Genomic DNA, 18635 nt, shown 5'->3' on the forward strand with positions numbered 1-18635 from the left:
TAGGGTTAATGTACAGCTGCCCCTGCCCCTTGCCCCGCTGCCCCTGCCCCGTAGACCAGAAAGCATTTTCTGACAGCAGAAAGCATTTTCTGACGGGTTAATGCACTGCCCTGCACAACATAGGGTTAAAATAAATAGTATGCCCTGTGGAAACATAGGGTTAATAGGGTTAATGTACAGCTGCCCCTGCCCCTTGCCCCGCTGCCCCTGCCCCGTAGTCCAGAAAGCATTTTCTGAAAGCAGAAAGCATTTTCTGATGGGTTAATGCACTGCCCTGCACAAAATAGGGTTAAAATAAATAATATGCCCTGTGGAAACATAGGGTTAATAGGGTTAATGTACAGCTGCCCCTGCCTCTTGCCCCGCTGCCCCTGCCCCGTAGACCAGAAAGCATTTTCTGACAGCAGAAAGCATTTTCTGACGGGTTAATGCACTGCCCTGCACAACATAGGGTTAAAATAAATAATATGCCCTGTGGAAACATAGGGTTAATAGGGTTAATGTACAGCTGCCCCTTGCCCCTGTCCCCGCTGCCCCTGCCCTGCTCCGTAGACCAGAAAGCATTTTCTGACGGCAGAAAGCATTTTCTGACGGGTTAATGCACTGCCCTGCACAACATAGGGTTAAAATAAATAATATGCCCTGTGGAAACATAGGGTTAATAGGGTTAATGTATAGCTGCCCCTGCCCCTTGCCCCGCTGCCCCTGCCCCGTAGACCAGAAAGCATTTTCTGACAGCAGAAAGCATTTTCTGACGGGTTAATGCACTGCCCTGCACAACATAGGGTTAAAATAAATAGTATGCCCTGTGGAAACATAGGGTTAATAGGGTTAATGTACAGCTGCCCCTGCCCCTTGCCCCGCTGCCCCTGCCCCGTAGACCAGAAAGCATTTTCTGACAGCAGAAAGCATTTTCTGACGGGTTAATGCACTGCCCTGCACAACATAGGGTTAAAATAAATAGTATGCCCTGTGGAAACATAGGGTTAATAGGGTTAATGTACAGCTGCCCCTGCCCCTTGCCCCGCTGCCCCTGCCCCGTAGTCCAGAAAGCATTTTCTGAAAGCAGAAAGCATTTTCTGATGGGTTAATGCACTGCCCTGCACAAAATAGGGTTAAAATAAATAATATGCCCTGTGGAAACATAGGGTTAATAGGGTTAATGTACAGCTGCCCCTGCCTCTTGCCCCGCTGCCCCTGCCCCGTAGACCAGAAAGCATTTTCTGACAGCAGAAAGCATTTTCTGACGGGTTAATGCACTGCCCTGCACAACATAGGGTTAAAATAAATAATATGCCCTGTGGAAACATAGGGTTAATAGGGTTAATGTACAGCTGCCCCTTGCCCCTGTCCCCGCTGCCCCTGCCCCTGCTCCGTAGACCAGAAAGCATTTTCTGACGGCAGAAAGCATTTTCTGACGGGTTAATGCACTGCCCTGCACAACATAGGGTTAAAATAAATAATATGCCCTGTGGAAACATAGGGTTAATAGGGTTAATGTATAGCTGCCCCTGCCCCTTGCCCCGCTGCCCCTGCCCCGTAGACCAGAAAGCATTTTCTGACAGCAGAAAGCATTTTCTGACGGGTTAATGCACTGCCCTGCACAATATAGGGTTAAAATAAATAATATGCCCTGTGGAAACATAGGGTTAATAGGGTTAATGAACAGCTGCCCCTGCCCCTGCCCCTGTCCCCGCTGCCCCTGCCCCGTAGACCAGAAAGCATTTTCTGACGGCAGAAAGCATTTTCTGACGGGTTAATGCACTGCCCTGCACAACATAGGGTTAAAATAAATAATATGCCCTGTGGAAACATAGGGTTAATAGGGTTAATGTACAGCTGCCACTGCCCCTTGCCCCGCTGCCCCTGCCCCGTAGACCAGAAAGCATTTTCTGACAGCAGAAAGCATTTTCTGACGGGTTAATGCACTGCCCTGCACAACATAGGGTTAAAATAAATAATATGCCCTGTGGAAACATAGGGTTAATAGGGTTAATGTACAGCTGCGTCTGCCCCTTGCCCCGCTGCCCCTGCCCCGTAGTCCAGAAAGCATTTTCTGACAGCAGAAAGCATTTTCTGACGGGTTAATGCACTGCCCTGCACAACATAGGGTTAAAATAAATAATATGCCCTGTGGAAACATAGGGTTAATAGGATTAATGAACAGCTGCCCCTTGCCCCGCTGCCCCTGCCCCGTAGACCAGAAAGCATTTTCTGACAGCAGAAAGCATTTTCTGACGGGTTAATGCACTGCCCTGCACAACATAGGGTTAAAATAAATAATATGCCCTGTGGAAACATAGGGTTAATGGGGTTAATGTACAGCTGCCCCTGCCCCTTGCCCCGCTGCCCCTGCACCGTAGACCAGAAAGCATTTTCTGACGGCAGAAAGCATTTTCTGACGGGTTAATGCACTGCCCTGCACAACATAGGGTTAAAATAAATAATATGCCCTGTGGAAACATAGGGTTAATAGGGTTAATGTACAGCTGCCCCTTGCCCCTGTCCCCGCTGCCCCTGCCCCTGCTCCGTAGACCAGAAAGCATTTTCTGACGGCAGAAAACATTTTCTGACGGGTTAATGCACTGCCCTGCACAACATAGGGTTAAAATAAATAATATGCCCTGTGGAAACATAGGGTTAATAGGGTTAATGTATAGCTGCCCCTGCCCCTTGCCCCGCTGCCCCTGCCCCGTAGACCAGAAAGCATTTTCTGACAGCAGAAAGCATTTTCTGACGGGTTAATGCACTGCCCTGCACAATATAGGGTTAAAATAAATAATATGCCCTGTGGAAACATAGGGTTAATAGGGTTAATGAACAGCTGCCCCTGCCCCTGCCCCTGTCCCCGCTGCCCCTGCCCCGTAGACCAGAAAGCATTTTCTGACGGCAGAAAGCATTTTCTGACGGGTTAATGCACTGCCCTGCACAACATAGGGTTAAAATAAATAATATGCCCTGTGGAAACATAGGGTTAATAGGGTTAATGTACAGCTGCCACTGCCCCTTGCCCCGCTGCCCCTGCCCCGTAGACCAGAAAGCATTTTCTGACAGCAGAAAGCATTTTCTGACGGGTTAATGCACTGCCCTGCACAACATAGGGTTAAAATAAATAATATGCCCTGTGGAAACATAGGGTTAATAGGGTTAATGTACAGCTGCGTCTGCCCCTTGCCCCGCTGCCCCTGCCCCGTAGTCCAGAAAGCATTTTCTGACAGCAGAAAGCATTTTCTGACGGGTTAATGCACTGCCCTGCACAACATAGGGTTAAAATAAATAATATGCCCTGTGGAAACATAGGGTTAATAGGATTAATGAACAGCTGCCCCTGCCCCTTGCCCCGCTGCCCCTGCCCCGTAGACCAGAAAGCATTTTCTGACAGCAGAAAGCATTTTCTGACGGGTTAATGCACTGCCCTGCACAACATAGGGTTAAAATAAATAATATGCCCTGTGGAAACATAGGGTTAATGGGGTTAATGTACAGCTGCCCCTGCCCCTTGCCCCGCTGCCCCTGCACCGTAGACCAGAAAGCATTTTCTGACGGCAGAAAGCATTTTCTGACGGGTTAATGCACTGCCCTGCACAACATAGGGTTAAAATAAATAATATGCCCTGTGGAAACATAGGGTTAATAGGGTTAATGTACAGCTGCCCCTGCCCCTTGCCCCGCTGCCCCTGCACCGTAGACCAGAAAGCATTTTCTGATGGCAGAAAGCATTTTCTTGCCCTGTGGAAACATAGGGTTAATAGGGTTAATGAACAGCTGCCCCTGCCCCTGCCCCTGTCCCCGCTGCCCCTGCCCCGTAGACCAGAAAGCATTTTCTGACGGCAGAAAGCATTTTCTGACGGGTTAATGCACTGCCCTGCACAACATAGGGTTAAAATAAATAATATGCCCTGTGGAAACATAGGGTTAATAGGGTTAATGTACAGCTGCCCCTGCCCCTTGCCCCGCTGCCCCTGCACCTTAGACCAGAAAGCATTTTCTGACGGCAGAAAGCATTTTCTGACGGGTTAATGCACTGCCCTGCACAACATAGGGTTAAAATAAATAATATGCCCTGTGGAAACATAGGGTTAATAGGGTTAATGTACAGCTGCCCCTGCCCCTTGCCCCGCTGCCCCTGCACCGTAGACCAGAAAGCATTTTCTGACGGCAGAAAGCATTTTCTGACGGGTTAATGCACTGCCCTGCACAACATAGGGTTAAAATAAATAATATGCCCTGTGGAAACATAGGGTTAATAGGGTTAATGTACAGCTGCCCCTTGCCCCGCTGCCCCTGCACCGTAGACCAGAAAGCATTTTCTGACGGCAGAAAGCATTTTCTGACGGGTTAATGCACTGCCCTGCACAACATAGGGTTACAATAAATAATATGCCCTGTGGAAACATAGGGTTAATAGGGTTAATGTATAGCTGCCCCTGCCCCTTGCCCCGCTGCACCTGCCCCTGCCCCGCTGCCCCGTAGACCAGAAAGCATTTTCTGACGGGTAAGCAAAATCCGACGTTACAGTACCGTCGGATTTTGCTTTGCCATTGAAATTCACGCATGCGCAGTAGCAGCCTAAGCATTTTTCGACGATGAGCAGAATTCGACGTTACACCGGCTCCCAGCCACACGGGGGATGATTACACAGGGCACGCTCCAGTGCGGTGGCGACTAGCTCCCATCCGAGAAACGGCCCGCCCCCTCTCCTTCACGTGACTCTGATGTCATCCTTGTGGAGCAGTGAAGCGCTTCCGGAGCACGTTCAGTGAGTGAGCGTGAGGTAGCGACTAGTTCCAATCCAAGAAAAGGACCATAGCAACGGCCCACCCCCCTCATTGTCACGTGACCTCTGATGTCATCCGTGTGCTTAGTTTCCAGAGCAGAGAAGCGTTTCCGGGGCACGTTCAGTAAACAGTATTGCCAGGTCCGCTTATTATAAGCGACTTTGGGCTTGTTTTTGCCCAAAGTCGCTTATAATATTTGGAGGTCGCTTGTCGCGGTTTTCGTCCGCTTGTTGGACCATCTGTGCGCGTGTAATTGGGCTTGTTTATATTGCAGTTAAGCCCATTACACGTTGCACAGAGCGTCCTGCACTGGGCTGCAGGCAGCACTTTACGGCAATTGCTGCTTTGTCTTGCTCTCGGTGCGCCCAGTATTTTGCATATGCATAAGTGTTTGGCACTGATGGAATCGTTACTTGCCCATCAGGTGGCCCATCAATGCCAAATGTCTAAGCATATGCAAAAAGAAAGCGCACTTTAAAAGTGTTGTCCTGCAGGCAGACACACTGACATGTAAAGAAGGGGATTGTTTTAGTTTAGCAAGTGTCACTCTATAGCAATATTATCTTGGTGATAACCCTAGTGCTGACGCATTATCCACTAAAATCCTTTATTTATTTATTTATTGAAAACTTTTTTTGCAAGACTGGGTTAGAGGATTATTGGAATCTATATACAACATTTTCTCAGAGAGATGTATTCAGGAAGGCCTTGTTTCTTTTCAGCTTCCAATTGGCCATGTTACAATATTATATAGCGCCTTGGATTAAGGCGCTATATAAAACAAATACAAATACAATGTATTTCAGGGCCGTATTGTTTTGCAATCTGGGACTTATAGTCACCATGCAATAAAATATTGTTGTTCTAACACACTATGTAGTGTTCTTTCTATGTATGTTTTTCTTGTTGTGTTATGTTTCTTACTTTTGAGACCTTTCCACAACTTTTTAGGTCCACACTTGTTTTTTCAGCTTATTTGGAAGGGAGGCAGCTTGTTTTGGGCATGTTTTGGAAGGGCATTCAGCTTATTTTTTCCTTCTGACTTGGCAACACTGTTCAGTAAGCGGGCTGGGGCTGAGCGGGAATTTTGAACGCTCTGGCTGCCGCCGGTGCAAGTGCAACCGGACCCTGCCAGCCTTTTGCTTGCAGCGTTTGGGGTTGGCATTTCAACACCGGGAACATTTCTAGGAGTCCCTGGAGCGTCCTGAGCGGCAAGGCTCTGGCTGCCAGGCTGCATGAACAGCAGCAACTCGTGTGCTTTTGGCTGTAAATACAATTGGAATTTTCTTCCGGATACTGTGAACGTTCCTGCAAGACACCCGATTTAGACGGGGGAGCAGGAAATTACATTTACTTTAAAAATCATGCTCAGCTATTCAACATGAAAGGTATGGAGGGCTAAGAAAAGGAATAGGGAGCCAGTGTATGCTTGTGTTTAACTGATCAACGGGGGTTAATAGAGTGATTTAATGTTTTATGAGGGTGTGATTATTAGGATGCGTGGTTTTATAAGGTTGGCTGGGGCTATCTGCGTGTGATTCGGGATGGCACACAGGCATCTGTTGCAAGGGGGAAGAGGCATCTTGCTATTTGGAAGAAGGATCAGGCATTATGGTATTGGACTAGAGGGAGGGATTGGGCATCTTGCTGGGGTCTGAATGGTTGGATAGGGGCATGCTGGTGTAGGTCTGGTGGGATGGGGCACTTTTGTGTGGCTCTGGAGAAAGGGGGCACATTGGTGTGGGCCTGGAGGGATGGATAGGATATAGTGGTGTGGGTCTGGGCGAGGGATAGGGACAGTGGTATGGGTTGGGGTACATTGGTGTGGGTCTGGGGAGGGATGGTGCACATGGGTGTGTTTCTGGAGGGAGAGATGGGGGAACAGTGTGTCTGGAGGGTGGCATCGGTCATCTAGGTGTGGGTTGGGAAGTTGGACGGGACATCTTGGTGTGGCTCTGGAGGGAGGTGGTGGGGGCATCTTGGTGTGGCTCTGGAGGGAGGTGGTGGGGCACATTGGTGTGGCTCTGGAGGGAGGTGGTGGGGCACATGAGCGTGTTTCTGGAGGGAGAGATGGGGCACAGTGGGTCTGGAGGGTAGCATGGGTCATCTAGGTGTGGGTTGGGAAGTTGGACGGGGCATCTTGGTGTGGCTCTGGAGGGAGGTGGTGGGGGCACATTTGTGGATCTGGGTGGAGGGATGGTGCACATGGGTGTGTTTCTGGAGGGGGAGATGGGGCACAGTGTGTCTGGAGGGTGGCATGGGTCATCTAGGTGTGGGTTGGGAAGTGGGACGGGGCATTTTGGTGTGGCTCTGGAGGGAGGTGGTGGGGGCACATTGGTGTGGCTCTGGAGAGAGGTGGTCGGGCACATTGGTCTGGATCTTGGCGGAGGGATGGTGCACATGGGTGTGTTTCTGGAGGGGGAGATGGGGCACAGTGTGTCTGGAGGGTATCATGGGTAATCTAGGTGTGGGTTAGGAAGTTGGACGGGGCATCTTGGTGTGGCTCTGGAGGGAAGTGGTGGGGGCATCTTGGTGTGGCTCTGGAGGGAGGTGGTGGGGCACATTGGTGTGGCTCTGGAGGGGGGAGGATGGGGCACATGGGCGTGGTTCTGGAGGGAGAGATGGGGCACAGTGGGTCTGGAGGGTGGCATGGGTCATCTAGGTGTGGGTTGGGAAGTGGAACGGGGCATTTTGGTGTGGCTCTGGAGGGAAGTGGTGGGGCACATTGGTGTGGATCTTGGTGGAGGGATGGTGCACATGGGTGTGTTTCTGGAGGGAGAGATGGGGGAACAGTGTGTCTGGAGGGTGGCATCGGTCATCTAGGTGTGGGTTGGGAAGTGGAACGGGGCTTTTTGGTGTGGCTCTGGAGGGAGGTGGTGGGGGCACATTGGTGTGGCTCTGAAGGGAGGTGGATGGGGCACATTGGTGTGGATCTTGGCGGAAGGATTGTGCACATGGGTATGTTTCTGGAGGGAGAGATGGGGAACAGTGGGTCTGGTGGGTAGCATGGGTCATCTAGGTGTGGGTTAGGAAGTTGGACGGGGCATCTTGGTGTGGCTCTGGAGGGAGGTGGTGGGGGCACATGGGTGTGTTTCTGGAGGGAGAGATGGGGCACAGCGGGTCTGGAGGGTGGCACGGGTCATCTAGGTGTGGGTTGCGAAGTTGGATGGGGCATCTTGGTGTGGCTCAGGGGGGAGGTGGTGGGGGCACATTGGCGTGGATCTGGGCAGAGGGATGGTGCACATGCGTGTGTTTCTGGAGGGATAGATGGGGCACAGTGTGTCTGGAGGGTGGCATGGGTCATCTAGGTGTGGGTTGGGAAGTGGGACAGGGCATTTTGGTGTGGCTCTGGAGGGAGGTGGTGGGGCACATTGGTGTGGATCTGTAACGCTCACCTGATTCCCACGGAGACGCAGGTCTGGCTTCGAGTGCTGATGCTTCTTCAATGGTGAAGCGCAGGACTCTGAAGATGGACAGGAAGGGCCCTCTACTCTGGCTTCTCCGGCTCGCAGGAATATTCCCCTGTGCGTGAAAAGGGAGTATTACCTACTGACTGAGTTATGCTGAAGCCTCCCACTCTCTTCCAACCCTCCACAATACCCTTCCACGATTCCCCGTGAAGTCTCACCTTAGGGTCTGAAAGGACGAGCTCTCCATCCTGCTTCTGATGCAGGGGCGCGTTGAACCCAGTTACTTCACTGGATTGAGGTTGGATGGGAGTTCAGGTAAGCTTGATTATACTGGTAAGGCGCTGTAAAAGTTCTGTTGCAAGTTCAAAAGTTCAAGCTTTAAATAATAATGTTCATTGTCTTTTTTCAGGTGATGAATGAAGATTCCTTTGGAGACTTCTTGCAACAAAGCGCTGATGTTGATGTCTTTTCCCCATAGGGGCCGGGGTTCGGAATGCCGGAGATATGGCGCCGACCCGAAGTGAAACGTGCAGTTCCAGTAAAGATTTGGTAAGTCCTAGATGAGCGCTCAGGTAATGTTTTTGCATTCGCTCATCTAAAGTCTTTGTCTTTTTTCCCCATAGGGACCGGGGTCCTGCTTGGAAGCAGCAAGACCCGAAATGAAATGGGAATGACCCAACAGGTAAGTCTTAGAAGGAAACTGAGCTTTTCCTATTCCCTTCCTTCTCTCACCTCTTATTCTTGTCTTTTTCTCTAGGCTCTGGGAAGTGGCTGTGTATCCGGATGATCGCTGCTGAAGATGGAGGAACCCAGGAAAGGTGAGTGAAATGCAGCGCTGCAGCGATCGTAACGAAATGCTTTTAAAAATGATGTCTTCCCTTTCAGGATCGTCGGTGATGTCTCCGTGGTGCAGATTAGCTGGTAGGTCTCTTGTCTCCCTTTGCAGGTGACCCAGGATGCTGACAGGCGTGGCTGAAGTCCAGATGCAGGAGCTGACACGGTGAGCGTCCAGCTGCGAGGAGCAGAACAACGTGAAGCGTGAGTTGCTGATCGGGTGTGGTTTAAATAGCTTTGGAAGAAGTTCCAAGTGTGTACCCTTCCTCCGATCAGGTATGTATCCTTCCCCGACCACACCCGGGTGGAAAGTAGTCCCACAGGTAAAGTAGTTCCTATTCAGGCCTCAAGAGGGCCTGGATGTGGCAGCATGGTCTGCATCAGGTAAGTGCACATTAAAACACTTTAACACATGTCTAGCTTTATGAGCCTGGCGCCTAAGGCGCCAGGACAGAGGTCCAACATGAGCCTGGCGCCTTAGGCGCCAGGACTGCGTCCAAAGGGCCCCAGCTTGGGCCCGCTGGCACTCCCCTGGGGGAAATGATGCCTGCCTCTGGGGTTGCTGGGTCGGACCTGGCTCCTTGGAGGTAGGCATCATGACAGTACCCCCCCTCAAGGAACCCTCCCAAGGTTCTTCCCTCCGGGGGTTTGGGCTTGTTCGGAAATCTCCGGTGAAACCTTTGTACTAATCGAGGTGCGTGGACATGGTTACTAGGCTCCCACGATCTCTCCTGAGGTCCATATCCCTTCCAGTCAACAAGATAGAAGAGTTTCGACTTTACCACCTTGGAGTCTAAAATGTCTTTAACTTCGAATTCTAATTCCCCTTCAATTTGAACTGGATCTGGAGGCTTGGACAATCGGGTTCCTGGTTGTACTGGCTTCAAAAGTGATGCATGAAAAACTGGATGAATACGCATGTTGGACGGTAGATCCAGTTTAAAGGCCACTGGGTTGATTATAGCTTTGATGGGATAAGGTCCTACGAATCTGGGATTGAAGGTTCGCGGGCCCTTGAGGGATAAATGTTTAGTTGCTAGCCATACCTGGTCTCCTACTTGGTAAGGAGGAGTTTTACTTTGGTGCAAATCAGCGTTTTCTTTATACTTTTTCTTGGCTTGCTGTAAATGAGTTGCAGCTTCTTTGAAGGCTCGGGTTATTGTGGAATGCAGATGATTTACTGCGGGCATTTCCAGGGTCAGAGGTGGATCTAGATCAGAGGTCCGAGGATGGTGACCATACAAAGTATAAAAGGAGGTTTGTCCGGTTCCAGAATGCACTGAATTGTTGTATGCATATTCTGCGATCCAAAGGATGTCTTTCCAATTTAACTCGGATTGGTGTAACATGCACCGAAGATATTGCTCGAGAGTCAGATTGGTTCTCTCGGTTTGTCCGTCGGTCTGGGGGTGGTGGCTGGTGGATAACCGCATATCTATTTGTGCTAGTTGGCAACACTTCTTCCAAAAATGTGAGATAAATTGACTTCCACGATCCGAGACTAAAATGGAAGGGAAACCATGTATGCGAGGAATTCCTTGGCCAAGGTGGAAGCTGAAGGCAAACCCTTTAAAGGGATAAAGTGGGCCATTTTGGAGAATAGGTCCACAATTACAAGGAATGTGTTGTAACCAGCACAAGGAGGCAGATCTGTTATAAAGTCCATTGACAGGGTGTGCCATGGTGCCGGTGGAATATCCAAGGGTTGAAGTAGGCCGGCTGGCCTTTTCTTTTGAGCCTTGTTTTGGGCGCAAATTCCACAAGACAGTACAAAAGACTTTATGCCTTTTCTCCAAGAAGGCCACCAGAAGTAGCGTTTGATTTTTTCCTCCGTTTTAGCGATACCAGGGTGTCCTTCCATTAAAGATTCATGATGATGGGCAATAACAAGTTCTTGCAATTCTTTACTTGGCAAAAACAACCGCTCCTGGAAGTAGGGTAAGTCATCCTTAACGGTGTAATGAGGACCCTTTTGACTCCATTCCAGTAAGGTTGAAGAGTCTAGAAGTTGTTTTACTTGCGTTTGGATATCCTCAATAGATTGCCATGAAGTTAAGCCTAAGATTCTTTGCTCAGGTATGATGGGCACAGGTTCTAAGCTCGAATTAGGTTCTTCCATGCCAATCCGGGATAAGGCGTCTGCTTTTCCATTCTTGCAGCCAGGGCGATAGGTAATTACAAAATCAAATTCCGCAAAGAATAGAGCCCATCGGAGTTGTCGTGAAGATTGAGCTTTGGCCGTCTTTAAATACTGTAAGTTTCTGTGGTCCGTAATTACGGTGATGGTGTGTCTTGCCCCAAGAAGGTAGTGACGCCAAGCCTTGAAAGCAGATTTGATGGCCAGTAACTCTTTATCGGTAATTGCGTAGTTGATTTCAGGAGGAGAACATTTTCGGGACCAAAAGGCCACTGGGTGTAGTTGGTTAGTTTTTGGGTCTCTTTGCGACAGGACAGCTCCCATGGCCGAACTGGAAGCATCGGTTTCCACTATGTATGGGAGATCTGGGTGCGGGTGCTTCAATACAGGTGCAGAGGTGAATTTGGTTTTCAGGTCCTGGAAGGCTTGTTCGGCCTCAAGAGTCCATTCGAAGCGTTTGTTTTTCTTTAGGAGAGCGGTGATGGGTTGGACTGTTCGGGAAAATTCCGGGATGAATCTTCGATAGAAATTGGCAAAGCCGAGCATGCTCTGAACTTCCTTCACCGAGCTTGGAGATGGCCATTTGAGGATGGCGTCCACCTTTCGCGAGTCCATTCGGACTCCTTGAGGTGTCAGGATGAATCCGAGAAACTCAACTTCTGTGGTATGAAAAACGCATTTTTCGAGTTTTGCAAATAGTCTGTGCTGGCGCAGTTTCTCAAGAACTGCCCTAACATGTTTTCTGTGATCAGATTCTGAAGAAGAGTACACCAGGATGTCATCAATGTAAACAATGACGCAGACATCGATAAGTTCCCGAAGAACATCATTCATAAAGTATTGAAAGGCGGCAGGTGCATTGCACAAACCGAAGGGCATCACCTGATATTCGAAGAGCCCAAATTTGGTGCGGAATGCAGTCTTCCATTCGTCGCCTTCTTTTATGCGCACCAGGTGATAAGCTCCTCGGAGATCTAACTTGGTGTACACACAAGCGTCTTTCACCTGGTCGATAAGCTCAGGGATCAAGGGCAGAGATAACGATTCTTAATCGTTATTTGATTTAGGGCGCGATAGTCTATACACGTTCTAAGGTCGCCTTCTTTTTTTGGCACGAAGAACAGAGCTGAAGAGACAGGAGACTTGGACGGCCAAATAAAACCATTGGCTAGGTACTGATCTAAATACTGACGCAAATGCAGGTTCTCAGGTTCCGTAAGAGCATAAATCCTACTACAAGGTAGTTGAGCATTGGGTACCAGATCGATCTGGCATTCATAAGACCGATGGGGAGGTAACGTGTTAGCCTGTTCTTTCTGAAAAATGTCTTGGAATTCTTGGTATTCTGACGGTAGCTGTACAGGGGTGGAAGTTGCTGTGGCTAGACCCATAGCTGGATTTCTTGGATAACAAGTTGGTTCACAATCAGGAAAACTTATCTTCTTTGCTCGCCAGTCAATTCTGGGATTATGTGTTTCTAACCAAGGAATTCCAAGAATTACTTGAAATTGTGGGGCCTTGATCACATCAAACACGATTGCTTCCCGATGTCCATCCTGACCCACCAGTGTCACTTCAACAGTGGAATGCGTTACAGGCCCTGAGGCTATTTCGGTTCCATCTACTGTAGTAATGACATCTTGGGTTACTTTCGGGCGGAGAGGAAGCTTAATCCTGGAAGCCAATTCATGGTCATTGTAATTTCCAATAGCTCCACTGTCGATGTATGCTTTTATAGCATGCAACTGCTGAGGCTGTTTTGGGTCCACGAGCACCATTGGCATGACGAAATGCGAGGTCAAAGAGTTAGTTTTCAAGCTCGGCAAGCGGACCCCTACGCTTGCCGGGCTAGGTCGTTTCCCGAATCAGGTGTCACTAATTCGTTATCAGTAGCTCCAACCACCTTCTTAAGTGGTTTAACTGGACAATTTCGAAGAAAGTGACCGGAAGTCCCGCAATACAGACAAAGTCGCATTTGCCGCCTTCTCTCTCGTTCTTTCTGCGTTAATGGTCCTTTAACACCACCGATTTGCATAGGTTCAGATACGTCGATACTCTTGGAGGTAGCGTGGGTTTTGATCGGTGCTCGGTTTTCATACTTGAACCGATCTGCTTTTCTATTTTGAAGTCTGTGATCAAGTTGAACCACCAAGTCAATGTAGTCTGCGCAGACCTGGGGTGGGTTACTATCTGAGCTAGAACATCCTTAAGCTCTCCGCGCAGGCCTCGATAAAACAATGTGATCCTTTTGCTTTCTGGCCATCCAGTTTCCACAACCAGTCTGTTAAAGGTGGCTATGTAGGACAGAAGATCCTGATTACCTTGTCGTAAGGATAGCAGTTTGTTATCAAGGGCCTGTCCTTGAGAGTGTCGAGCGAACAATCTGTCCATGCTGGCTTGGAAGCCCTGAAAATCCTGGAGAATGGGATCATCCTGATTTACCAATGGAATAGACCAATCGGCAGCACTGCCACTGAGTTAAGATAGTATAAAGGCTACCTTGGTCTGGTCGTTAGGGAAGGCTCCGGGTCTGCATAGAAAGTGTAAACGACATTGGTTCATAAAGACGGCATATTTCTTGGGATCCCCCGCAAAACGTTCAGGCGGGGCCAAAGGCATGTGTTCTGGTAGATTAATTTGTACCGGGTTACTCAAACCCATTGATGTGGAAATGTCTCCGGAATTAGTTAAAGGAGTGTGCCCTGCCTGGGCCTGTAATAACCTTTTGGCTAGGTCATCAGTTCTTTCCTTAGATAAGATCAGTTCTCTTTTGAGAGCGTTAGTCTCCTGGCGGGCTGAGTGCACCTCTGCCCGTAATTCCCCCAAAAGCTGGGCCAGCTGGTCAGTCTCGGAAGTCTCCATAGCGCCCGGGTGGGAAATTGTGGGTAGGCTTCGCGTTCTGTAACGCTCACCTCATACCAACGGAGGCGCAGGTCTGGCTTCGAGTGCTGATGCTTCTTCAATGGTGAAGCGCAGGACTCTGAAGATGGACAGGAAGGGCCCTCTACTCTGGCTTCTCCGGCTCGCAGGAATATTCCCCTGTGCGTGAAAAGGGAGTATTACCTACTGACTGAGTTATGCTGAAGCCTCCCACTCTCTTCCAACCCTCCACGATTCCCCGTGAAGTCTCACCTTAGGGTCTGAAAGGACGAGCTCTCCATCCTACTTCTGATGCAGGGGCGCGTTGAACCCAGTTACTTCACTGGATTGAGGTTGGATGGGAGTTCAGGTAAGCTTGATTATACTGGTAAGGCGCTGTAAAAGCTCTGTTGCAAGTTCAAAAGTTCAAGCTTTAAATAATAATGTTCATTGTGTTTTTTCAGGTGATGAATGAAGATTCCTTTGGAGACTTCTTGCAACAAAGCGCTGATGTTGATGTCTTTTCCCCATAGGGGCCGGGGTTCGGAATGCCGGAGATATGGCGCCGACCCGAAGTGAAACGTGCAGTTCCAGTAAAGATTTGGTAAGTCCTAGATGAGCGCTCAGGTAATGTTTTTGCATTCGTTCATCTAAAGTCTTTGTTTTTTTTCCCCATAGGGGCCGGGGTCCTGCTTGGAAGCAGCAAGACCCGAAATGAAATGGGAATGACCCAACAGGTAAGTCTTAGAAGGAAACTGAGCTTTTCCTATTCCCTTCCTTCTCTCACCTCTTATTCTTGTCTTTTTCTCTAGGCTCTGGGAAGTGGCTGTGTATCCGGATGATCGCTGCTGAAGATGGAGGAACCCAGGAAAGGTGAGTGAAATGCAGCGCTGCAGCGATCGTAACGAAATGCTTTTAAAAATGATGTCTTCCCTTTCAGGATCGTCGGTGATGTCTCCGTGGTGCAGATTAGCTGGTAGGTCTCTTGTCTCCCTTTGCAGGTGACCCAGGATGCTGACAGGCGTGGCTGAAGTCCAGATGCAGGAGCTGACACGGAGAGCGTCCAGCTGCGAGGAGCAGAACAACGCGAAGCGTGAGTTGCTGATCGGGTGTGGTTTAAATAGCTTTGGAAGAAGTTCCAAGTGTGTATCCTTCCTCCGATCAGGTATGTATCCTTCCCCGACCACACCCGGGTGGAAAGTAGTCCCACAGGTAAAGTAGTTCCTATTCAGGCCTCAAGAGGGCCTGGATGTGGCAGCATGGTCTGCATCAGGTAAGTGCACATTAAAGCACTTGAACACATGTCTAGCTTTATGAGCCTGGCGCCTAAGGCGCCAGGACAGAGGTCCAACATGAGCCTGGCGCCTAAGGCGCCAGGACTGCGTCTAAAGGGCCCCAGCTTGGGCCCGCTGGCACTCCCCTGGGGGAAATGATGCCTGCCTCTGGGGTTGCTGGGTCGGACCTGGCTCCTTGGAGGTAGGCATCATGACAGGATCTTGGCGGAGGTGCACATGGGTGTGTTTCTGGAGGGAGAGATGGGGCACAGTGTGTCTGGAGGGAGGCATGGGTCATCTAGGTGTGGGTTAGAAAGTTGGACGGGGCATCTTGGTGTGGCTCTGGGGGGAGGTGGTGGGGCACATTGGTGTGGCTCTGAGGGGAGGTGGATGGGGCACATGGGCATGTTTCTGGAGGGAGCGATGGGGCACAGTGTGTCTGGAGGGAGGCATGGGTCATCTAGGTGTGGGTTGGGAAGTGGGACAGGGCATTTTGGTGTGGCTCTGGAGGGAGGTGGTGGGGCACATTGGTGTGGATCTTGGCAGAGGGATGGTGCACATGGGTGTGTTTCTGGAGGGAGAGATAGGGCACAGTGTGTCTGGAGGGAGGCATGGGTCATCTAGGTGTGGGTTAGGAAGTTGGACGGGGCATCTTGGTGTGGCTCTGGGGGGAGGTGGTGGGGCACATTGGTGTGGCTCTGAAGGGAGGTGGATGGGGCACATGGGCGTGTTTCTGGAGGGAGAGATGGAGCACAGTGGGTCTGGAGGGTAGCATAGGTCATCTAGGTGTGGGTTGAGAAGTTGGGTGGGCATCTTGGTGTGGCTCTGGAGGGAGGTGGTGAGGGTACATTGGTGTGGATTTGGGTGGAGGGATGGTGCACATGGGTGTGTTTCTGGAGGGAGAGACGGGACACAGTGGTTCTGGAGGGTGGCATGGGTCATCTAGGTGTGGGTTGGGAAGTTGGACGGGGCATCTTGGTGTGGCTCTGTAGGGAGGTGTTGGGGGCACATTGGTGTGGGTTTGATGGGAGGGATGGGGACATTGGTCTGGGGAGGGATGACCGCATATTGGTGTGGGTCTGGAAGCAGGGGACGGGGCACATTGGTGTGGGTCTGGGCGGATGGGGGCATACTAGGATGGGTGGTTTTAGAGGGGGTTGGTTGGGGCTATCTGCATGTGATTCAGGATCGGCACATGGGCATCTGATGTAAGGGGAAGGGGCATCTTGCTATGTGGAGGGAGGATGGGGCATTATGGTATTGGTCTAGAGGGAGGGATGGGGCATCTTTGTGTGGTTCTGGGAGGGAGGGATGGGACATATTGGTGTGGGTCTGAGAGGAAGGGATGGTGCACATGGGTGTGGGTCTGTAGGGAGGGATGGGGACATTGCTGTGGGTATGAAGGGAGGCATAGGACACATTGGTGTGCATCTGGAGGGAGGGATGGGGCACATTGGTGTGGGTCTGGAGGGAAGGATTGGAACTCATTGGTCGGAGGACGGATAGGGGCATCTTTCTTTGTGGAGGGAGCATGGGCCATCATGGTATGGGTCTTGAGGAAGGGATTGGGCATCGTGGCGTCTGGATCGGAGGGGGCATTGTTGATCTGGAATAGAGGGACAGGGCATATAATGGGGGCATGTCAGGGAATGGTGGAGCATGTGGGTCAGGGCTGGAGCGCTCTGGTGGGAAGGAAGGGGGCATCTGGGTGTGGATGGAGGGATATGGGGTATGTTTGTCTGGAGAGAAGGATGTTGGTTTATTGGAGTGGTGGGAGCATGTGTGTGTTGAAGGGATGGGGTAATCGGGTGTGGGTATAGAGAGAGGGCGAATGGCGCCATCTGAGTGTGGAGGTAGAGATGAAGCATATGGGTGTGGCTCTGAGGGGTGGAGCATCTTGGTGTAGGTATGGAGGGACAGATGTTGGTGTCTTTGTGTGGGTTCGGATGGAGGGATGGTGGCATGTAGGTCAGGAGGGAGGTGGCATTTGAATCTGGAACGTGTTTGGAAGGAGAAATGGGGCGTTTGAGTGTGAATGGTTTCTGCTTGTGGCTGGGGGCATAAAGGATCATTAACAGCGGAGCAGCGGGAGGGAGAGCCGTGGGCCCGACCTCGGTTGCATCCCAGACGTGCACACCCACAGCCCGGGGCACCTCTCGCAGAGCGGTCCGGTGCGCGTGGTCAACCAGCCCCCTCTCCTCACTGAGCCCGCATCTGCGCTGGCCGGGGGCGCACTCTCCTCTCTCTGACCTGCCAGCGGCTGGGCATTGGTGGGCACACCCCGGTCACCAGGGAAGCCCCGAGTGGGGGCAGCCGGGAGCCGAGGGAAACCTGATTGCTCTCGAGGGGTGCCTCCCCAGGCAGACAGGCGCCCGGCACGCCAGGCATGAGCCCTGAGCCATGGTGCAGCTGGCTCACTTGACGGTGGGCGCCAAGGTTCCAGCCGCCCACATCTGTGTGTGAGCAATGGCCAGGCCCGCTGGCACAGTGGGTGACCTTCCCTCTTGCCCAGGTACCTGGAGCTGGGCCCTATGCAGCCGGGCTGGGGTTGGAAGACTCTAGTGGTCCCACCCAACCCCCTATCTGTGCTGTCTCTGGCCTACCTCGTTGTCCATCTCCCAGCCCCCCTCCCAAAAGGGAAGGGGTCGGGGAAGGATGAGTGGATCGGGCCGTGTGGGCAGGTGGCGGAGCGGCCTACCTCCATCCCCCTGGGAAGCGCTGTGCTGCTGCAGCTGGCAGTCAGGCTGAGCACCTGGATTATTATTATAATTATTATAATATTTTTTTTTTTTTTTTAAACCACAATGGTTTCGGCCGAGCTGGGCTGTCCTGCCACAGCCAGCGCTGCCTCCCCCAACCTCTCCTGCACCGGCAGGGTCAGGCCGACGTCGAGGACAAAAAAAGTTGCCTGTGGCTCTTGGCGGTGGATCACTCGACTTGTGCATTGATGAAGAACGCAGCTAGCTGCGAGAATTAGTGTGAATTGCAGGACACATTGATCAACACGTCGAACGCACCATGTGGCCCTGGGTTTTTCCCAGGACTATGTCTGTCTGAGGGTTGCTTGTACATGAATCGCCCCGGGGTTCACTCCCAGGGTCGTGGCTGGGGCTGTCGCAGGACCCCATTCCTTTCATCCCCCTAAGGTCAGACCCCGATCAGCACCGTCGCTGGATCCTTGTATCTGGCGCGCAAGCTCATTGCTGACGTGTCCTGGCTTCCCCAGTTTCCCCTCCTCATGCTGGTTTCAGGGAGGGCCGGGTGGCAGACGCGCCCTGGATGTGGTGGTGGCGGCAGCAGGCTTTAAAAAAGCCTGGCGCACCTTACCCCCACCCCGAGGCAC

General features: G+C 51.1%; 1 non-coding gene across 1 annotated transcript; it reads left to right on the plus strand.

The window, feature by feature from the left end:
• The first annotated feature begins 18204 nt into the window (after positions 1–18204).
• Positions 18205–18355, plus strand: LOC138481913 (5.8S ribosomal RNA). The gene has a single exon (XR_011274500.1). It is a non-coding gene; the product is annotated as a 5.8S ribosomal RNA (ribosomal RNA).
• The last annotated feature ends 280 nt before the right edge of the window (positions 18356–18635 follow it).

This window comes from Ambystoma mexicanum, chromosome 5p, assembly GCF_040938575.1.
Source record: "Ambystoma mexicanum isolate Mex_15411 chromosome 5p, UKY_AmexF1_1, whole genome shotgun sequence".
Classification (NCBI taxonomy): Eukaryota; Metazoa; Chordata; class Amphibia; order Caudata; family Ambystomatidae; genus Ambystoma; species Ambystoma mexicanum.